The sequence below is a fragment of the Trachypithecus francoisi genome, unplaced genomic scaffold, assembly GCF_009764315.1.
Source record: "Trachypithecus francoisi isolate TF-2019V2 unplaced genomic scaffold, Tfra_2.0 Lachesis_group11, whole genome shotgun sequence".
NCBI lineage: Eukaryota > Metazoa > Chordata > Mammalia > Primates > Cercopithecidae > Trachypithecus > Trachypithecus francoisi.
In genome coordinates this window covers 59,883,397-59,904,848 of record NW_022681456.1, presented here as the reverse complement: position 1 = coordinate 59,904,848, position 21,452 = coordinate 59,883,397, and the positions used below count along the sequence as shown (strand labels likewise).

General features: G+C 35.1%; 1 long non-coding RNA gene across 4 annotated transcripts in view; it reads right to left on the bottom strand.

Annotated features, from left to right (window-relative positions):
* The window catches only part of LOC117089727, a 106,288-nt gene that overhangs the window by 10,185 nt on the left and 74,651 nt on the right, over nt 1–21,452 (bottom strand). For all 4 annotated transcript variants that reach the window (XR_004439723.1, XR_004439721.1, XR_004439724.1 and 1 more), the window contains one exon: nt 6,228–6,369. This is a non-coding gene — a long non-coding RNA (uncharacterized LOC117089727). The remainder of the gene's footprint in view (nt 1–6,227; nt 6,370–21,452) is intronic.

The window sequence follows — 21,452 nt, the reverse complement described above, 5'->3', positions numbered from 1 at the left end:
GGTTTACGCCATTCTCCTGCCTCAGCCTCCCGAGTAACTGGGACTACAGGCACCCACCACATCGCCGGGCTAGTTTTTTTGTATTTTTTCAGTAGAGACGGGGTTTCACCGTGTTAGCCAGGATGGTCTCGATCTCCTGACCTCGTGATCCACCCGTCTCAGCCTCCCAAAGTGCTGGGATTATAGGCTTGAGCCACTGCGCCCGGCCTCACCTACAATATTTTATTCCTATGGCAATCATGTACTGTATTAAAATTGCGATTTTATAGGTCACTTTTATTGCTTAACATTACATGGGCAATAGAGAGCACAGTCTAGAAGTGAATCCATATTGTTTAACTAGGTTGTTTTGCACTTCATCACGATTAACAGAATTAACTAAAAGTTAATTAAAGCCTGAATATCCACAGTTTGGGAACACACGTATACATATATATGTGTGTATATATATCTCTCTTTTATGCATAAGATTACAGAGTGATCATGAATAGTTTTCTTCTTCTTTGCAGCCCCATATGACCTTCATCTTATAATAATTCTTATGCATTTTATCTTATATGGCTAATTCTGTTCTCAAGTGGAGGGCAAAGCAGTGACTACTAACTTACATGTTGATGTGGAGGATCAACATGCTTCCAAGCACCTGTTTACATTTTCATTATCTACTCCACTTTCTTTCCCATACATACATTTATTTAGATGAAAATAAAACTATTTTATAGTAAGAGATAAGTCTTTACTATTCTGATAGACTACAACAGCTTTGGTTGTCTTGTTTGCCATATGGAAATTATGTTCCTAGAGCACATTTTTAATTCCTGAGTCCTTTGCTTAAAATCTTTATCATCTCAGTTATCTATTAAATAAGAGCTATCACATTATTTAGAGGTCCTCAAAAACCAAATAGCAATGTAACAGCAAATTAGGATTTTTTAGTCATTCCCCTCCATTTCCTCCTGTTGCTTTGACATGCTTTTCCCTCTGTATGACACATCCAACTGCATGTTGTCATATGTGTTCCATGAACCGTCTCCCCACTTGTATCACCTTCTCTGATCTACTTTTAGATATATTTTTTGATAATACTTATCACCTGATGTGATATATATTACAAATATATATATATTTGAAATTTAATACTTAAAATCTCAAATCAAACTTAACTCTTCAGTAAAAATTTGACTTATTTTTTTACACATGCTGTTGGTGCATTCTTAATTCTGGCTGAATGTGCCATAATTCATCATGAAAGAATTACTTGGAGACATAAAGAATGCATTAAAGATCAGCTGCTATATTGCTGAAAGCAATGCATCAGGGCATGCACATGTTAGTATGAAACACAGAACTGATTAATTGCATATTCTTGTTACAGTAATTTCATCATTTTATGATAATTGCCATCAATTCAAGAGCAGAATGTGGCATTTCCTTTATGCAATAAACTTTTCCATATAAGCAAGCAATAATTAAGTTATTAACAGATATTTCACTTACTACAGTTTGGGAAATCTCAAATTATAAGTAATGTATTAAAGTTACCAATACTAGTAAAAGTCCAAGTCCAACTCTCATGATTTAGGTAAATTATGTGAAAATAACTGAAGGACCAAAGGTTTCAATATGTTTAATATCTTAATATTTGAATCATTTTACTTTTAAAATTTTATTATATCTACATAACTATTTTATTATATATAATTAATTCTCATTTTGCAGATTGCACTTTCACGTTACTGCTCAAATCCTGTCTCTAATGCTAAGATAATGATGGGCCATGTGAATAATGAATGAAGCTGGAGGCAATTCTGTGAAATATTCTTGACCATCCTGTATTTACTGGATAATAATTTTTTTAAGTGAAAATTTGAAGAATGAGAAAAAACTCATGACAAAGTAAAACAGCATGAACCTTCTTATTATTACTCAATATTTAACAAATATGTGTCTGTTTCTTACTTTGTTCTAGGCACCATGCCAGGATTATGTAGTAATAATAATAAAAATTGCTCCTTAATTCAAATAACTTTAAGTACAACAGATTAGGATATACACACATATGTTACCCATGAATTTACTGGAGATACTACTAATTAGAATCCTCAATTTGTTTAGTAAATTACCTATAGATCAATATTTTATTAGCATTTAGTTTAATTAACTATTTTAGATGCTGGCAAAATATGATTCCACTTAACTAGCCAAACTAAAATGTAAGGAGAGATTCATTATCCTTATCTGATAAAAAAAAAAAGATGTTTATATTAGCCAAGGTAATTAATAACTGGAAGATAGCTCTCAAGTTAAATTTAAGAGCTAAGGATTATATTTAGTTATTCTGACTTTACACCAGGGGTCCTTTTACTGGGTAAAATTTACTGGGTAATTACACTACCTTGATTCTCTTTAAATTTTCAGGCATGATTCCTGTAATTGTTTCTCTTGATGTCACATAAATTCTAGTAGAGTATGAAATGATAAAAATTTTGAGATTTTGGTTCAAAATTTAATCATTCATTTTTTTTTAGAACGGTATTATTTTTCTTCCTTTTTTCAATTCAATAAATGCTAATTAATATTTAACCTGTTACCCATTACTCATGCCCTCTTTAACAATAATAACATCAAATTTGCACCATGAGATGGGATGGGATGATTCACGTGTCAAAGGAAAACTCAAAATTTTGAGCCATGGATGCCTTTACCTAGATTTTGAAGGATGGAGCTTCCTGGAGACAGAAGCATGAGACCTAGGAAGAGGGCTGCTGCAAAAGTGGAAGCACTGCAGAAAAACCACACTTGGGTAATGCTTAGTGGAATCGTGAGGGTGGGGCCACCCTCAGAACTCCACACTGATGAAGCCACTTGGAAGCAACCCCATTCATTTTAGGAGGACTGAAGGCAATTGACTCCAACCTATGAAAGTGTGGCCTGGGATGAGACCAGTAATATCATGGGTGTGGGGCTGCCTAGAGCCATGGGGACCCAGCCCCTACTCCAGCATGTCTAAAAGGTGAGACATTTAGTCAAAGATTATTCTAAAGTCTTAATAGTTATTTTTTTCCCTATTAAGTTTTAGGCTAACTTGGAACCTATTATCCCTGCCATCTTTTATATTTCTCCTTTTTGGAATGAAAAGGTGTATCCTATGCCTGTCCTACCATTGTATTTTGAAAATGTTTAAATTGTTTGATTTCATAGACCCACAACTGGAAGAAAATTTGATTCAGACTAAATTGCATTGAGTTTCACTCATATTTGATTTTGATGATATTTAGATGAGAATGGACTTTAAATTTTTGAGTTAATGCTAAAATGAGTTAATATTTCTGGGGCTACTGGGATGAAATGAATTTATTTTGCATGTGAGAATGACATGAATTTTGGGGAGGCAAGGAGAGAAATGCTATGATCTAGATGTTGTGTCCATTCAAATTTGTATGTAAACGCTAACCTCAGGGTGATGATTTAAGCAGTGGGGCTTTTGGGAGGTGATTAGGTAATAAGGGCTCCACACTCATGAAGGGAATTAGTGCCCTTTTATAAAAGAGGCCTGAAGGAGCTTATTGACTCCTTTTGCCATGTGAGGACACAGCTGGAAGGCATCATCTTTGCAGCAAAAAGTAAGCCCTTACTAGACACCGAATCTACTGGTGCCTTATCTTGGATGCTCTAGCCTCCAGAACTCTGAGCAGTCAATTTCTGTTTATAAATTACTCAGTCTAAGATATTTTGTTATACCAGCAAGAATGGACTGAGATAGGCACATAATGGGGAATTTGCTTATGGTTCAGGTACTTTTATTTTGATTTATTTTATAAAAGGCTCTTAAATGATGAGATAGTGGACAAAATATTTATAAATATTCATCTATAATATCCTCAACTAAGTGTCAAATATGAATGGCTTTTTTGTAGTTAGAAAAAAACTCTAATTGAGGACTTTGTATTAACTATCAAAGTTGAGTTCAAATGCCTTTTAATTAGCAAATGTTGCATGCTATCAAATACCAAAATAGCATTGCTTTTTTTCAGAGAATCCAGTGTTATTTTAGTTTTCTGTGCAAATGAATGTATAATTTTAAAGGATATTAAAGGATAAACCACTTTGAGGCTTTTATTTTAAAGATTAAAATAGCATATATGGTTTAAAACAAAACAAAGAAATATTCCAGTTAAGAATTTGACAACCAGGTAAAAATCTAAATTAATAATATCAGGCTGAGCACAGTGGCTCATGCTTGTAATTCCAGCAATTTGGGAGGCCGGTGTGGGTGAATCATCTGAGGTCAGGGGTTCCAGACTGGCCTGGCCAACATGGCAAAACCCAGTCTCTACTGAAAAAAAAAAACAAAAATTAGTCAGGCATGGTGGCACATGCCTGCAATCCCAGCTACTCAGGAGTCTGAGGCAGGAGAATCCCTTGAACCCAGGAGGTGAGGGTGGCAGTGAGCTGAGATCACACCACTGCACTCCTGCCTGGGTGACAGAGCAAGATTCCATCTCGAAAATATATATATACATAAATAAAAATAAAATAAGTAACATCAGAGGAAAAATTATTGTGCTATTTGCATTTCATGTAATATTTGGAAGCAGTAAAAAATTTTGAGGGAAAGTCAAACATTAGCAGGTTCTTTATAAGAATACAGATTTTTCTAAATCAAACTCAATTTTGAAATTATGAAAAAATGTAAAAGAAAATAAATATTTTAATACACTTGTTTACCTTTTATATTTTTGGTCTTCACAGCATAATATCTTATATATGTAATAATATATATATGACATATATGATGATATTATATATATATATATATACGTATATTTGAGGTAAAAAGAAAACTAGCAACTGACTTTTTTTTTTTTGAGACAGAGTTTCAAAAAAGGGATTATCCTGCCTCAGCCTCCTGAGTAGCTGGGATTACAGGCACCTGCCATCACTCTCGGCTAATTTTTTTTTTTTTTGTATTTTTAATATAGACTGGTTTTTGCCATGTTGGCCAGGTTGGACTCAAACCCCAATCTCAGGTGATCCGCTCACCTTGGCATCCCAAAGTGCTGGGATTACAGGAGTGCGCCACTGTGCCCAGGTGCAACTGACTTTTCGTATTCTCTTATTATTAGAAAGTCCTTTTTACAGGAGCTATAAACAAATACTCAAAAACAGACTTGAAATAGTTTAATGAGAAGAAATAATTGGGCCAAAATTTCTTTGTTTGATTAGTCTATATCTATGTTAATGTTCTCCTTCTTTAATCACATATTTGTATGTTTACTTAATCTCTGCTTTTTAGCAGTAAAACCAGTAGACAGTAAGACTTCTTCAAATTGCTTTAGTTTTTAAAAACTTTCAAATCATGAGTTGGATATGCATTATACACAAAAATAAAAATAATATATCTCAAAAATATATTTTTTCAAATCCTAAAGTCATATGTGAAAGCTCTACATAAACAGAACAATAATGTATATATGCTGAATTATTGCATGATAAAAGACCCTGGTATAATCTTGTTTTGTTAAAACATATGTATTTCTGGGTCTACATGGTGAAAAGAGCAAAATAACTTTACTTTATCCACTCTAATTCATAGATATTATTGATGAAATATTAACTATACCATTTACATTTTTTAAAAAGATTTTAAATGCTAAAAGTAAAAAGATAAATACCAAAAAAGCAAGGTAGCAAAAAGCTGAACCCACGTGGAGCCTGGGACTGATATAAGAAGCACATATGAGGTTGGGGTGTGGTGGGGAAAAAAGCTTCCTGCATAATCTCTACAATTCAGGAAAACACCTGATACTATAATCTCATAGGAGGCATAATAATAAGAAACAGACTGAAAAATAAAAGCAATTGAGACATGGGAGATCAAATGCAAGTTTTCAACATAAAACTATTAGGAATTACAGAAGGATAAAAGAAGAAAGAAAGAAGAGATGGCTGAGAGATTTTTGAAAACAGATTTTTTTTTAGGATTAAAACCAATTAAAATTGATTTTTGAGGATATATGTCTAATAATACATATATAATAATAAATTGTTTATTATGTGTCAATTACCTTATCGTCATTACCTTAGGTGAATTACCTTTGCTCATCAAGTTGAGACAAAGCCGTAAGTGTGTCACTTTGAATGTACAGAAGCCTAAAGTAAATGCACTCACAAATAATTAGGATTTGATCTGCCTCATTTGTGGTTGCAAGATCAAGACTGCTTACCTGCAGAGGATAAGGTCCTGGAACAAATGGATGGTATAGTGCTTCTTACAGCAGATTGGAAGCTATTCCTTTAGTAATGAGCATATGATGGAGAGACCGCCAGGAAACCTTCAGTATTTGAGAGGTTCAACAAGCAGAAAATCTAAGGAAATAGAGATTAAAGAATTATATGGACTTTGGGAGGCCGAGACGGGTGGATCACGAGGTCAGGAGATCGAGACCATCCTGGTCTACACGGTGAAACCCCGTCTCTACTAAAACAAAATACAAAAAACTAGCCGGGCGAGATGGCGGGCCCCTGTAGTCCCAGCTACTCGGGAGGCTGAGGCAGGAGAATGGCGTAAACCCGGGAGGCGGAGGCTTGCAGTGATACGAGATCGCGCCACTGCACTCCAGCCTGGGCGACAGAGCTAGACTCCGTCTCAAAAAAAAAAAAAAAAAAAAAAAATTATATGGACAACAGTCTGTAATAACCAAGTGCAAAATACTAGTTTTCTGTACAGGGAGAAATTAAAATGGATGACATGGAAATACTGGAATTTTAAGATATAATCATTGAAGAAAAAATTTTAGAACTTTCAATAGGAGTGCTAAAGAGTAGACTTAATCTCGCTCAGGAAAAATTAATGAATTGAAACCAGAAGAAAATGAAAGAGCTAGCACTGGAGATCCTAAAACCAAACCTATTTGGTTTGAATACTTTCCCTCCCTTTCATCATCCGATTCTCCATCTATAAATTGAAAATTATAATACGTTTTGCATTTTTGAGTTGATGTGAATGTGTCTTTTTAAAATGTGAAGAGCAGTATCTGGTACTGAGTAGGTATGCGATAAATTCCTATTTATCCATTGCATTACTATAATCTCATAGGAGGCATAATAATGAGAAACAGACTGAAAAATAAAAGCAATTGAGACATGGGAGATCAAATGCAACTTTTCAGCATATATCTAGTAGGAATTACAGAAGGATAAAAGATGAAAGAAAGGAGATGGCTGAGAGATTTTGAAAATATATTTTTTTAGGATTAAAACCAATTAAACTTGATTTTTGAGGATATATATCTAATAATACATATATAATAATAAATTGTTTATTATGTGTCAAGCATATAGAGTAAATAATGCCTTGGGCATCTGCCAGTGGAATTAAGTTGGGTTGTCAAGGTAAGCATTGTGTGTATGGAAGTAGGTTGATACCTTCATTAATTGTCATTGATCTTCTAGCTTTGGGTAAACAGTTTGGAGTTGATTTTGAACTTCTAATCTAAACCTTTCATGCTTTTTCCATAAAAGGAAGTTTGGCAAAAAAAGCCTCAGTGTCTAACCTCAAGTGTTCAAATCATGATTATAATACTTTATAATTCTGAGATATTGTACAAGATATTTAAGCTCATGCTGCCTAAGATTTTTCATGTCACCAAAATTTTCATTAAGGCAGTATTGATAATTTGGATATTACACGTGTACAGATTCTAGAACTACGTTCTATTCATAGTAAGTGCTCAATAAATTAAATATAACAGTCATAAATGTAATGGCTCATTTGAAGAACATTTTAACAAATTTTATATTTTTTGTGATAATATAGTAAGCTACAAATAAGTTAATATATATAGTAAGTTCTCACTTAATGTCATTGATAGGTTCTTGGAAACAGCAACTTTAACAAAAACAGCATGCATCAGGCCCTTGAATATAGTCATTTCATTCATTATTTCATTATAATGCTAAAAGAAAAACAATTGGTTTTATTATATGTCCTTCCACTTAAAGTCAGTTTCCAAGAACCTGTTAACAACGTTAAGTGAGAACCTACTGTGTATGTGTGTGTGTAAAACTCATGAGACAAATAACATAAAGCTTGACCAATAAATTGAAAATTATTGTATAAGTAGAATTAAAGTATAAGTAGAAAATATTTCTATTTTTTTCTAACACTTGCTATGGACCTTGAAATCTCCTTTCCCACTGTGTAACTGATTACTGTAACTGCTTCTAATTTGAGCCCATGAATTTCAATCACTTTAAATGTCTCCACATATTTAATTCAAAGTTTTTCTCCTTCCCAAATTGAGTCTAGCTTTGCAGTCCTTTCCACCAGGTTGGGTGGAGTAGACTCAAGATCTACTCTTTCCTCTGGATCTCTTCTTTCACCCATTTCTCTAGTTGAAAATATACAGGGGAAGAAAAGGTAAAAATAACCACTCCACACTAGCCGTACAGAGATCATTGTCCCTATCATGTGGCATGCCACCAGCTCCCCAGCTAATGAGAACTGGTTTTTGTTTACCTCTCTATGGTAATACTGGGCCTTTTAGGAGAAAGATGTGTGATTGTACAAAGGGTACTATAAGACTTGCACAGATCTACCTTAAGCTATCCTTCCTGTCTCTACCACTCACCTACTAAAATTTTGACAAGAAATTTTTTTTTAAGTTTAAATGCTTAATGCAGATGAGTCATTGAAGTAGTGATTGTTTAGTATAATTATACTTGACATTTATTGAGTCATTACTATGGTGGTCTACTCCACATTTTATTGTCACTTGGGCCCTTTGCTAAGAAGGCACCTTACTTCAAAATAGTGATAAGTCAACTTAAGCTTCAGACAATAAATAAGATGTTCCTGTAATCAATGGAAACCTCATGTATTCTTATCCTGATAGGCTTATCCTGAAAGTTAGACATAGTCTACCTCTTGGTATCCTTGCTTTTGGCTAAACTATCTTCTGGCTTTTTCTTCTCTTTTCTTTAACACAGGGTCTCGCTCTGTCATCCAAGCTGGAGTGCAGTGGTGCAATCTCAGCTCACTGTAACATCTGCCTCCCAGGCTCAAGTGATCCTCCCACCTCAGCCTCCAGAGTAGCTGGGACCACAGGCACCTGCCACCATGCCTGACTAATTTTGATACTTTTTGTAGAGGTGGGGTTTTTTAATGTTGCCCAGGCTGGTCTTGAACTCCTAAGCTCAATCGATCCTGCTTCAGCCTCCCAAAGTGCTGGGATTACAGGTGTGAGTCACCATGTCTGGCCTTCTGGCTTTTTCTCTAATCTCTGGTGACCTTGTACTACTTTTTCAGGTGCACTAATGTTAGGTGTTTCATTTCCCTAGAGTTTGTTCCATTTTGCACAGTCATAATTTCATCATATTGTCCTTGAGCATATCACTTAAAATTTCTGTTCCTGTTACTTTACATGTAGTATACATATCAGGATACTTAATTCATTAAAGGTTAAACTGAGAAAGTGCTGTAAATCACAGTAAATATATGATGAATCATTAATCCAAACCTCTGTCTCATATACATCATACACATACACACACACACACACACACAGTGTTTTAGAACCTACTCTATATGTAAGGTCTGTCAAGTGCTTTATAATATTAGCATAGGACCATCATATAAATATTGATAAAGTTAAAAAGCATAAGGGGAATAATATTTTGACCCCACTAATTTGCTTTCCCCTTTTGCTGACCCAGCTTTCTACATTCCACAGGGACAGGAAGGCAAATGTCTCTACAGAAGGATGAGGATATAATTGTATTATTTTTCTCTTGTTGCCACAATAAATTATCAGACATATAGAAGCTTAAGACAACACAGATTCATTACCTCACAGTTTCTGGAAGGTTAGACCTGACTTGGATCTCACAGGACTAAAATCAAGGTGTTCGTATGGCTGCATTTCTTACTAGAGGCTCCAGATATAATCTAATTTCAGACTTAGGCAGAATTCATTTCCATGTGGTTGTAGAACTGAAGCCTCCATTTCTCTGGTGGCTGCCAGTCGTGAATCTTGCTCTTAAGGTATCCACAGTCCTTCTGTGTTTATTATGTGGCCTGTAGCCTCCTTCCAATAATAGTGGGTCTCCGCTATTTCAGGATTCAAACACCTTTCAGTTCCGCCACATTTCTCTGATTCATTCTTGTGCCTTGCTCTCCTGCTTTTAAAGGCTCATGTGATTACATTGGGCCCACCTGGATAACTCAGACTAATCTCCCTATTTTAAGGTCAGCTGATAAGCAACCTTACTTTCAAAGTTCAAAGAGCAGAACACTGTGTTTTTTCAGGTATACACTTACACAGTGTCCTCCCAGACTTGAACACTTTTTTTTTTTATGAGATGGAAGAATTTGCATGCCTTTTTCCTCCTTGGTACATCTCAGCTTGAAAAAAACAAACAAACAAAAAAGAAACAACAACAACAAAAATAGCTGAAAGTTCTCCAACTTGAAATGTAAGCAGAGTTCTAGAGTTCTCTGGGCCTCCAAATTATTAGATAAATTATTAACGCCAATTCTGAGGAAGCAGAAATCTCTCACTAAACATTTCTGTTTATTCTGATACTGCTGGTAGGAAGAAAGCAATGATTGTTTCACAGATGAGAACACTCAAGCAAAACAAGATTGGCACAGCACGTGATATTCTAATCAAGGAGAACACCTAGTGCACATTGAATATTCCTTATTTGAAACACTTGGGACCAAAAGTGTTTTGGATTTCAGATTTTTAAAAAATTTATTTTGGAATATTTGCATTATATACTTACTAGGTCAGCATCCCTAATCCAAAAATACAAAAATCTGAAATGTTGTAATTAGCCTTTCTTTTGAGCCATCATGTCAGTGCTCGAAAAGTTTCAAATTTTGGAGCGTTTTGTATCTCAGGTTTTTAGATTTTGGGATTAGGGATACTCAACCTATATATCACCTTTCATTTCTTCAGTACTACAATGTAAATGAAGTTAGGAACATTTTTGATTTTGCTTAATGTTTTCTTTAAGTGCCTTCATAGATCTAGACAGGGAATAAGCATTCAACAAACTGCATTCACCACTCCAAATGGTGGGCATTTATTTGGAATTTTTTGGCTATGCCTGTTAGCATAGATGAGCCTATTTATCTCATGGCCAAAACCTAGATCTGCAAAGACTCTTACACATCAATTAATGTGGCCCTACTTTAGGCAGGTAGGTATTATTATCATTCCACTTTACCAGGAAGATGACTGAGGCCCAAAGTGAGAGGATGATGATCATGCTAGAAAAATGCAGATAGAAGAACGTAGCCAAAAGTTTCTGACTCCCACTGCAGTGCTTTCTTTATTTCACAATTTTGCTCAAGTATAACAAGCTGAAATTGTTCCTTTTCTTTCCTTTGTACATCAGAGAATTTAATCAAAAAAGCAGACAAAAAATTAAATGAAGTTGTTGCCACCAGTATACAGGCTACCTGCCCTTTGCTGAGAAAGAAGAATACTTGGTATTGAACATCATCTTACTCCATAAAGAAGGTCCCACCAGACCCTACTTGCAAATTGTCAAGAGAATTTCCTCCTGAAACCCTGTGATAAGTGGATAGCCAGCCAATACAGATTAAAAACAGATCCAGGTAGCAGTGTTGTTCTTATAATGTCTAGACAGGGAGTAAGCATTCAACAAACTGTATTCACCACTCTAAGTGGTGGGCATTTATTTGGAATTTTTTGGCTATGCCTGTTAGCACAGATGAGTCTATTTATCTCATGGCCAAAACCTAGATCTGCAAAGACTCTTACACATCAATTAATATGGCCCTACTTTAGGCAGGTAGGTATTATTATCATTCCACTTTACCAGGAAGATGACTGAGGCCCAAAGTGAGAGGATGTATACCTTCAGCTAGAATAAGGATGAAATCCACAAAACCCAGGATAGGTGCTGGGTCAGTTTTGGTTAAAAGAAGAAAGCTTTAAAGCTTTTACTCTTGAATGAGAAAAAAAGGGGGAAAAACAAAACCTTTCTGGGAGTCTGTTTTTCAATATGGAAGATAAAATTTGGCCAGTTCTAAAAGACAATCTGTTCACTTACTAACTGCATTTAAACTCCCCAGCAGCCCACAGGAGCCTTTCCAATTTCTCAGAGAAAGACTCAGTGCTCAGGCTGTGAGGTGTATACCAATCAGTAGTGTAATGTGGGTTGCAGCTTCCCTTCAGGCAGGTTGGCTCTTTGCTGAAGATGAGAAGAGTTGGAAGGCAGCCAAAGTGGAAAAACAAACAGAAGTGGTGTCAGTGGATTTTTGTTGTTATAAGTGTGAAGTAATTACACATATTAAAAGTAATATAAAATTATACAAGAATACTCAAATTTGGGGTTTGAAATTAGATTGTCTTTAAATCTGACTGAAGAATATCATTTTCTCAAAGCCAAGTTTCTATCAGAATTTTAATGCAAAAGATGATGTCATTATATGGTTAAATTTAAAAATGAAGAAAAACAATCTAGCTTCAATCTATGTATTTTGAAACAAGAACAATTTAGTATTCCACGTTTGCCAAGAGAGTCATGTAATATCTCTACTTGATTTTGTCATGTAAGCCATGCATTTAATAATGTATGTTTTAAGAGAAAAAAAATCCTATCCATGTCTATGAATCTAAAATGTATTCAGGTACAGAGATTTTATTTGGTTCAGGGTGATCAATAAGGTGCATTCATATAATTGCAATTTAACTCATCATGGGCTGATTTTTGTGAGTAATAATGCTAGTTTATTTTCTATCTCTACAGAATATATCCATGTAAACATCTATTCTTATATGGAACATTTATTATGTTGTAAATTAAGAAAAACGGTATACATTATTTTCTTTCATTAATCAAATAAATTCCTCTATAGAAAACAAACAACATAGCCTCAATATCTCTCCATTTCAGAATACAAAAAACTTCCTCATTCTTCCTTAAAACTGCATTTTATTTCATTGTGAGTACAAAATCATAGTTAATTTAACTCTTCCCTCCCCCATTAATGATTCCTGTGCTAGTTATCATATGCTACTATGACAAAAATGTTGAAAAGCTATCAATGTACACATGTCATTTCATTTATACCATGTCATATATATGCAGATAAATCTATAGGATAGATTTAATGTGTGAGACATTTAGGAATAATAATAAATACATTTTAAATTCTGATAGATATGGTCAATTGTGTTTTAAAATTCATTGCTATTATACCATTTCCACCAACCAATGCTTGTGCATGCCTATGGGAAAAATACTGTCAACATTGAATATAATGTTTCTTTACGTTTGCTTTTCAGGTAAGAATATTAGTCTCTGTTTTCCTCCTTTTTGCCCTTAGTAAAGAATATGGGAAGAAAGGTTCAGGAAAAGCTGCCATCATACTCTAATTTTATGTTGAGAACTGGTAACTGAATTAGTTAACTGAGTAGTTTGGTAACGGAGTTAAAGTTTAAATAGCAAGGACAGCTTTATAATCAATTAAAATAAAATAAAATTTTGACAATTCAAATGTGAGAAAAATGATCAGACAGCTAAAGAAACTAGTAAGTATAAAAGTAAATGCCTGGAAAAGTTGATTTCAGGGGAATATGGATGAGAAGCAAAACACAAAATATTGGAGTTGTTTTTTGAGTATTCTTTGTGAATTGGACAAATATATTTGCTGCTTTTCTCCCTCCTTTTCTCCTTTCCTGTCTTCCTTCCTTTCTTTCTCCCCTACCCCCACCTCCTCCCTCCCTTCCCCCCTCCCTGTCTCCCTCCTTCCCTTCCTTCCTTCCTTCCTTCTTTCCTGTTCTTGCTTCACTTCTTTCCTTTTGCCTTCCTGCCTCCCTTTTATGCCTATAGAAAAAATAAGAATTGAAATAGCTTAATATGAAATTGTAAGCATATGCCTAATTTCCAAATTAACGACTACATTAGTGCCAGTCAGATTTAACTTGTATAAAATGTTTGGGCTGTAATATAATCTGAGCTATAATTTTTTTTTTTTTTTTTTTTTTTTTTTTTTTTTGAGACGGAGTCTTGCTCTGTCGCCCGGGTTGGAGTGCAGTGGCCGGATCTCGGCTCACTGCAAGCTCCGCCTCCCGGGTTTATGCCATTCTCCTGCCTCAGCCTCCCAAGGAGCTGGGACTACAGGCGCCCGCCACCTCGTCCGGCTAGTTTTTTTGTATTTTTTAGTAGAGACAGGGTTTCACCGTATTAGCCAGGATGGTCTGGATCTCCTGACCTCGTGATCCGCCCATCTCGGCCTCCCAAAGTGCTGGGATTACAGGCTTGAGCCACTGCGCCCGGCCTGAGCTATAATTTTTTAATGAATTGAAAGCATTTAGCATAAAATCATTTTCTTCTTCGGTACTCAGTGCCAGAAAATACAATGCAAACATGAAAATGACTTCAATTATTTTTTCAAAGACTTCTCTCTATATCTGGGATGACAGAAACAGAAACAAGTACTTATAATAAGAGATATTAGAATTGAGGTACTAATAAACTATGGTGGGAAGGCAGGTAAGAAAACAGCTCAGGGTGAAGAATTATGATTAGATGAGTGAGGTGAAAACACAGAGAGGAGGCAATGCATGAGCTGGCTTTTCAAAGATAAGAAAACTCAACATTTTGTATGTAAAAAAGATAAGGAAGACCTTTTCTAGAGAACAGTAGTCATCACAGATGTGAATTTTAGTAATATGACATTGAAGTACTTTTTAACATGGACTAGATGGCAAAAATAATTTCAATAAAAATGTATCAGGTGATGAAAACTTGACAGGGGATGTATGAATAACAAAAAATAATCAGGTGGCAGTAAGGAAAGAAAAAAAAAAAAAAAGAAGAGGCTTGTGAAGAAGGAAGATTCTCCAGGCAGGGGGTCAACTTGTCAGATTGGTAAGGAGGCATCAGTGAATGGAGAGAGTTCAGCAAATTAGGTAAGTTAGGAAAAAAGATAAATCAGAAAAAAATCATTCCTTTATGTTGGAGCCAACAATAAAATTGAAATAAGTGAATGTCTCTGTTGAAGCTTCTCTTTTTTCTTTTAACCACATTAATCCATCCTCCTGCTGTGATCATTTAACTACTGTTGTCCAGACAAAAAAAAAAAAAAAGAAAGATACATCTCATCATTTTGAAGCCTAAAGCCATTTAGATTGGAGTAGAAGCTTAGTCTTCACACCAAAAACTTCTCTCTAAACAAATGTTTAATCCACAATATTAGCATGAAAGAATTTTATTACAGTGACTAAGTTAGTGCCGTAATTTAATGGGACACATTAACTGAGACAAGACATGTTAGGAGCTAAGATTTACTGTGTTTTCAATTAACTCAACAATTTATCTTCGATGATTTCATTTAATCTCTCATTCAACAAATAATGTTTGAGTGTCAATTAAGTGCCAGGGAATCTTTTAGGAACAATGAATGCATTGCTTTCCTTACAGAGCTTTCTTCCCAGTGATGATAAAAAGATAAACAAATGGGTATTAATTATGTTGAATAATGATAAAAGCTAAGAAAAGGAAGTGTTAGATAAGAGAATCACAGTCGTATACAGGATTTTCCAGAGAGGATTGACTGAGAAGTTAACATTTGAACAAAGAAATGAGGCTGATAAATCAGCAAGATGTGCAATGAGTGGGGAAAGAGCACTCCACACAGAGCAAAGAACAAACGCTCTAGTGTGCTCTAGGAGACTGTCTAGTATGCTCTACAAATAGTCAAGTTTTCAAGTGACTAAATCAGAATGAGCAGAAAACAGTACCAGAGAGTGGCACACAGGAATAACAGGGTCCTCTTTACATAGGGCATTGGAAATCATTGTGTAGAACTTGATATTTGTTCTAATTTAGATGAGAAGTCACTGAAATGAAAAAGAGAAGCAACATACCAACCTTACCTTTGAACAGGGTCACTCTGGCTACTGTTTAGAATACACTTAATGTACATAAACAAGCAGCAGGAAAACCATTAAGGAGATTATTAACAAATCCAAGGATGAGTGATGTAGCTTGGAATGGAGACGCAGCAATGATGATAGTAATAGCGTCAGAAAGGAGTAAGCTTATTCTGGATAAATGTAAACAGACTCTGAATAAATGTTGATGATAAAGCTGACAGAATACGTTAACGAATTGTATGTGGAATGTTAAAAAACAGCGAAGAGTCAATGAAAGCTACACATTTTAAAGCCTGAGCAATGGAAAGATAGAGTTGCCATTTAACAAGATGGCAGACACTCTTGGGAGATCAGTTTGAAAAGGAATAGTATAAGCTCAGCCTCTAAGTGTTAAGCTTAAGATGTCTATTAAACATCAAGTTTAGATGTCCAGGAAATCATTGAATACATGAGTAGTTTAGGGGAGAAGTCCAAGCTGGAGATTTAGATTTGGAATTCATCAGCAATTATTATTTGTTATCAAGTACGTCCTTTGAATTTAACAGACATTTTAGAAAGACAGATATGGTTTTTCCTTCAAAGACTTAGAATGAAACTTCAAAAATGTAATGTATACTGGTAAAATAGCAAGAAAGCAATTGTACAGATCAGTGCTAAAGCATCTTTATCTCAAGGAGAGAGATGGTTGTAGCTGAAAAGAGTTACATAAAAGAGATCAATCTTCAGAAGCCAGAAACATTTTCATCAGAAATAGTGAGGAAATAGATGTTTTAGAGAGACTTGAGAAGGTTTTGAAAATGAAATGGAGTTTCACTTCCTTTGACCTGCCTGATCTCCCTTCATCATTTTTTTCTACTCATCTCCATCCTTACATTTGTAAAAATTTTCTTTCAAATATACGATCCATAAGTATAAGTTTTCTATTATGTACCCATAAAAATTAAAAACAAAAAACTCATAATCTTCTACTTTAATTTACTATGTACTACTGATAGAGATAGGAGACAGCCAAAGGTCCCTGCTGAAACCCTACCTTCAAGCCTAAGACAGCCTGAAGGTTGAAAGAGAAGACTGCTGGTCCTAGATGAAACCCATGACCCAGATGGAGAACTGCTCCTGTTTGCCCACCCTTTCCTGAATGATTCTTTCTGAATAATGCCCACATGCACACTACGGGAACTGGGCGGAGCCACCAGGAATTTGTGCCTTTTGCAGTGGGGAGGAGCCTGGCCTCTCTTCAGCTCGTGTGTGTGTGTGTGTGTGTGTGTGTGTGTGTGTGGTGGTGGCCTAGTATTCAATCTGTGAGGTGGGAGCCTGTTGGCAGGATCCCCTCTTGCTTTGCTGAGAGTTTTTTGTTTTTTGTTTTTTCCTTTTCGCCCAATAAATTTCATTCTCCTCACCCTTTATTCTGTCCCTATGCATAATTTTTCCTGGTTGTGACACAAAAACCCGGATTTAGCTGAACTAAGGAGCAAAAATCCTGCATCACTACTAACCACACTATGTACATGATACACAGCAGCCTTCACTTACTGGGTGCAGTGTCGTCACGGCCTGTGTTTCCCATTCTCACATGCCTGCCTCTTTCACAAGAGCCAGGTGAGCTCACCATCCATTTGCACAATTCTTTTGTTTTTCTTTCCTTTCCCCAATGACTGTTCTACCTGACATTAATTTATGAAACTCATCTTATCTTGCAATAGTCTGTTTCAATGTCCTCAAGTAAGATTTTAGGACTCACTGAACATCCCTCAAAGACTAAGACTACATGCCTCATCACAGCCTGGGGAAATAAAATACTCCTTTTTCCTTTTGCATTTAACAATTTGTTTATGTGTGCATTCTAGTGGATAACACTTTGCAATGGTTATTTACTAATTCGTTTTTCTCTCTACTTTATGTTGAACTCCTTGAGCCAGTTACTCCTCCTGTTGATCTCCCTGTTGCTTGATACTATCAAAGTTACTAATACATAATAAATCCTCAATAATTTTTTTTAAAAATCATAATTAAATTTAAAGGAAAAATGTATTTCTTTAAAATTATGTATTGCTTTAATATTATGACCCTTAGCCAAGTGCCATCTAAATTTTAATTCCTCAGAGAAGGAATGTTACTATTTTACTTATTTATATCAGGATAACTTGCCAAACTCACATTTTTAGTTCTAATTCATCATTTCTTATATAATAATTATATATATATAATTATTTTGATTTTACAGATGAGGAAAAGAAGTATATATATCTTTAAATCTTTATGCCTCTTTTTAAAAAAATTTATTGATTAACCAGAATTTCTGGTAACATGTTGAAAATAGAAAAGATAGTTGCCAGACTTGTTTAATTCCCCGCTCCTTTAAAAGCATGCTTCCAAGACTTCATCATTACATTTCTTGCAGTGGTTGAGAGTATAAACATGAAAATTAGAGTGCTCAAGATTTTATCCTAACTGCCTCAGTTACTAACGGTGCAATCCTATAATAATTTAACTTAATCTCACAATGCCTTCATTTCCTCATCTGTAAAATCAATATAATAATCAGATTAAGTGATATAATATATGTAGAGTACTTAAAACAGTGCCTAGATTGTAATGCCTTCAATAAACATTAATTATCTTTTTTTTTTGTTTCACTCTGCTGAAGTTCATATTAACAAGTCTAATAGGTCTATGTGCTCAACTTGCCCAACTATTTAACTGCTTGTTTCTTCATCAGCCCTTACATAATACATTACCTTTTATTTATTTTTTATTCTTTCTATCTCAAAGGCAATTTTTTAAAAATCCATTTATGGTAACTTCTCTAATCAATACGTAAATTTTAAAGAATTTACTATATAAAGCTAACCAATTTTCTATCTTCCTTCTGTAATATTACAGGGGTTTAATAAACCCATTTTCATGGATATAATACAGTCTACTGGATGCTAGTGTGCTTGTATTTATATTTTCAGGTCCAGATCTCTTCTGAGCTCAAGACTTAGGCACCAATTACCTATTTGACATCTTCATTATGTTTAATAAGCATCTAAAATATCAAATCTTCAAAACAGAACACCTGATAATTGTTCCTAGGAGAATAACTTTTTCCTACTGGCTCACCCATCTCAATAGTACCAAGTCTGTTTATCCAGTTGTTCAGATCAAAGAAAATTGGAGTCATCTTTTTTTTGCACTGCAATATCTTATACTTGAACAAATTATTTTGGCCCTCCTTTCAGAAATATATCCAGAATTTGACCACTTCTTATTCATTCCAAGTCTATTACACTGTATCTACCACTATCAGCTATTGAATTCTTTAATAATGTGCATTTGGTCACTCTGTCTCCACTCTTGTTTCTCTACAGTCTCTAACCCATGTGGCAGTCAACATGTTTCTTTTTTGGTTTGTTTGTTTGTGTTTCTTGAGCTTAATGAGAAAGCAGTCAATGTATTTCTTTAAATATGTAAGTCAGATCATCTCATTTATTTGCCACTCATACTGAATGCTTCCTTTCTTACTGAGAATACAATGCGGAAACTTCCCTGCGGTGTACAAAGCCTTACACAATTAGCTATCACACTGAGCTTGTCAACTCAGACTGTCTCATAACATGTAAAACATTTTAATCACATCAGTCTCTTTATGACTCTTGGAGCTGACAAAGTTAGCTTCTATTTTTCACAAGTTTTACATGTTTCTATTTCCTTTGCCTGGGATGCCCTTCCTCAAAATCTTCATAAAGCTAACTTCTGATCATTCACATTCTTTCTCAAACATCACATTTTTAGAGATTGTTTCTGATCACCGTATCTAAAACATCCTAGTTCAGTCACTGTCTACACGATTGCCCTGTTTCATTTTCTTCATGGAATTTATATTACCTGAACTATATAATTCAGATAATACATGCAGGTCTCCCACCACCCATCATCCATTTACTTCATTTGATTCCAGTATACATGTATAACAGTATCTGAATTGTTAACTTATATGCCTGAGGGAAATAATCATTAACTAGACTATAATTTTTATGCACAGTTCATTTTTTCCTTTAGTTTTACAGACAGATTTATCTCCAAAGTTATGCTTGCACCTTTTCTTTCACCCTCTTCAGTGATGCCGTTTCATACATTTGTAATAGAGTTAGAGTCTTTTCATTGCCTTCATTCTTTCCTCGCTGGAATTTCAAACCTCTCCTAACTGATCACACACACACACACACACACACACACACACACACAGAGACAGAGACATGTATACACAGGTATATTAACTAGGCTACAATTACGATTTGCTCTTTGTATTGTAAAGTTCTACTGGTTTTAAAAAGCATAATGTTGGCCGGGCGCAGTGGCTCAAGCCTGTAATCCCAGCACTTTGGGAGGCCGAGGCGGGTAGATCACGACGTCAGGAGATCAAGACCATCCTGGCTAACATGGTGAAACCCCGTCTCTACTAAAAATATAAAAAAACTAGCCGCACGTGGTGGCGAGCACCTGTAGTCCCAACTACTGGGAGGCTGAGGCGGGAGAATGGGGTGAACCCGGGAGGCGGAGCTTGCAGTGAGCTGGGATCCGGCCACTGCACTCCAGCCTGGGCAACACAGCGAGACTCCGTCTCAAAAAAAAAAAAAAAAAAAGCATAATGTTATATATATTTTATAACAGCATCATAGAGTATTTTCACCTAAAAACCACCTGGTAACCTGTTCAACTTTCCTCACTCCCAAAACCCTGGAAACTATTTAGATGTTTAATATCACTACAGTTTTGCCTTTTCTTGAACATCATATAATTGGGATGACACAGTCTATAGCCTATTCATACCAGGTTCTTTTAATTAGCCATATGTATTTAATGTTCATTCATGTCCTTTTTATGGCTTGATAGCTCATTTTTATTGCTAAATAATATTCCATTGAATGAATATAATAGTTTATTTATCCATTCAAATATTAAAAACATATTTCATACTCCCAGTTTTTAGCAATTATGAATAACATTGCAAAAAAATATTCATGTGCAGATTTTTATATAGACATAAGTTTTCAACTTTGGGTAAATACCAAGGAATACAACTAATTCTAGATCATACAGTAATACTGTATTTAGCTTCACAAATACCTTATAAATGAGCCAAATATGGTCTTTGTATATTGGCCTCTAGGTTGTTTATGTCTTCATTGCCCGATGAGACCCCTTCACTCACAAGCCCATCAGCTAACCTCAACCTAAACAACCAAATTTTTAATCATTAAAGCTTGCTTGCTTTGCATACTACATGCAAACAGATCTAGCAGCTATTGTCTGTTGATAACACAGAGCTTGTTTTATAAGATCCTAGGCAACTACTGCCCTTCAGAATTTCTAATCTAGATATAGCTGGCTGTGATACTTAGAGACAACACCTAGACACGTAAGTTCCCTTTCAAATCTCTCTCCCTTAAAAGTTTTCTTGTTCTGCTCACTTCTGCATGGAAGCCCCCTTCCATCCAGCCTGGTCCATTCAATAAATCTTGTCATCTGTTATTGTGTGTTACATGT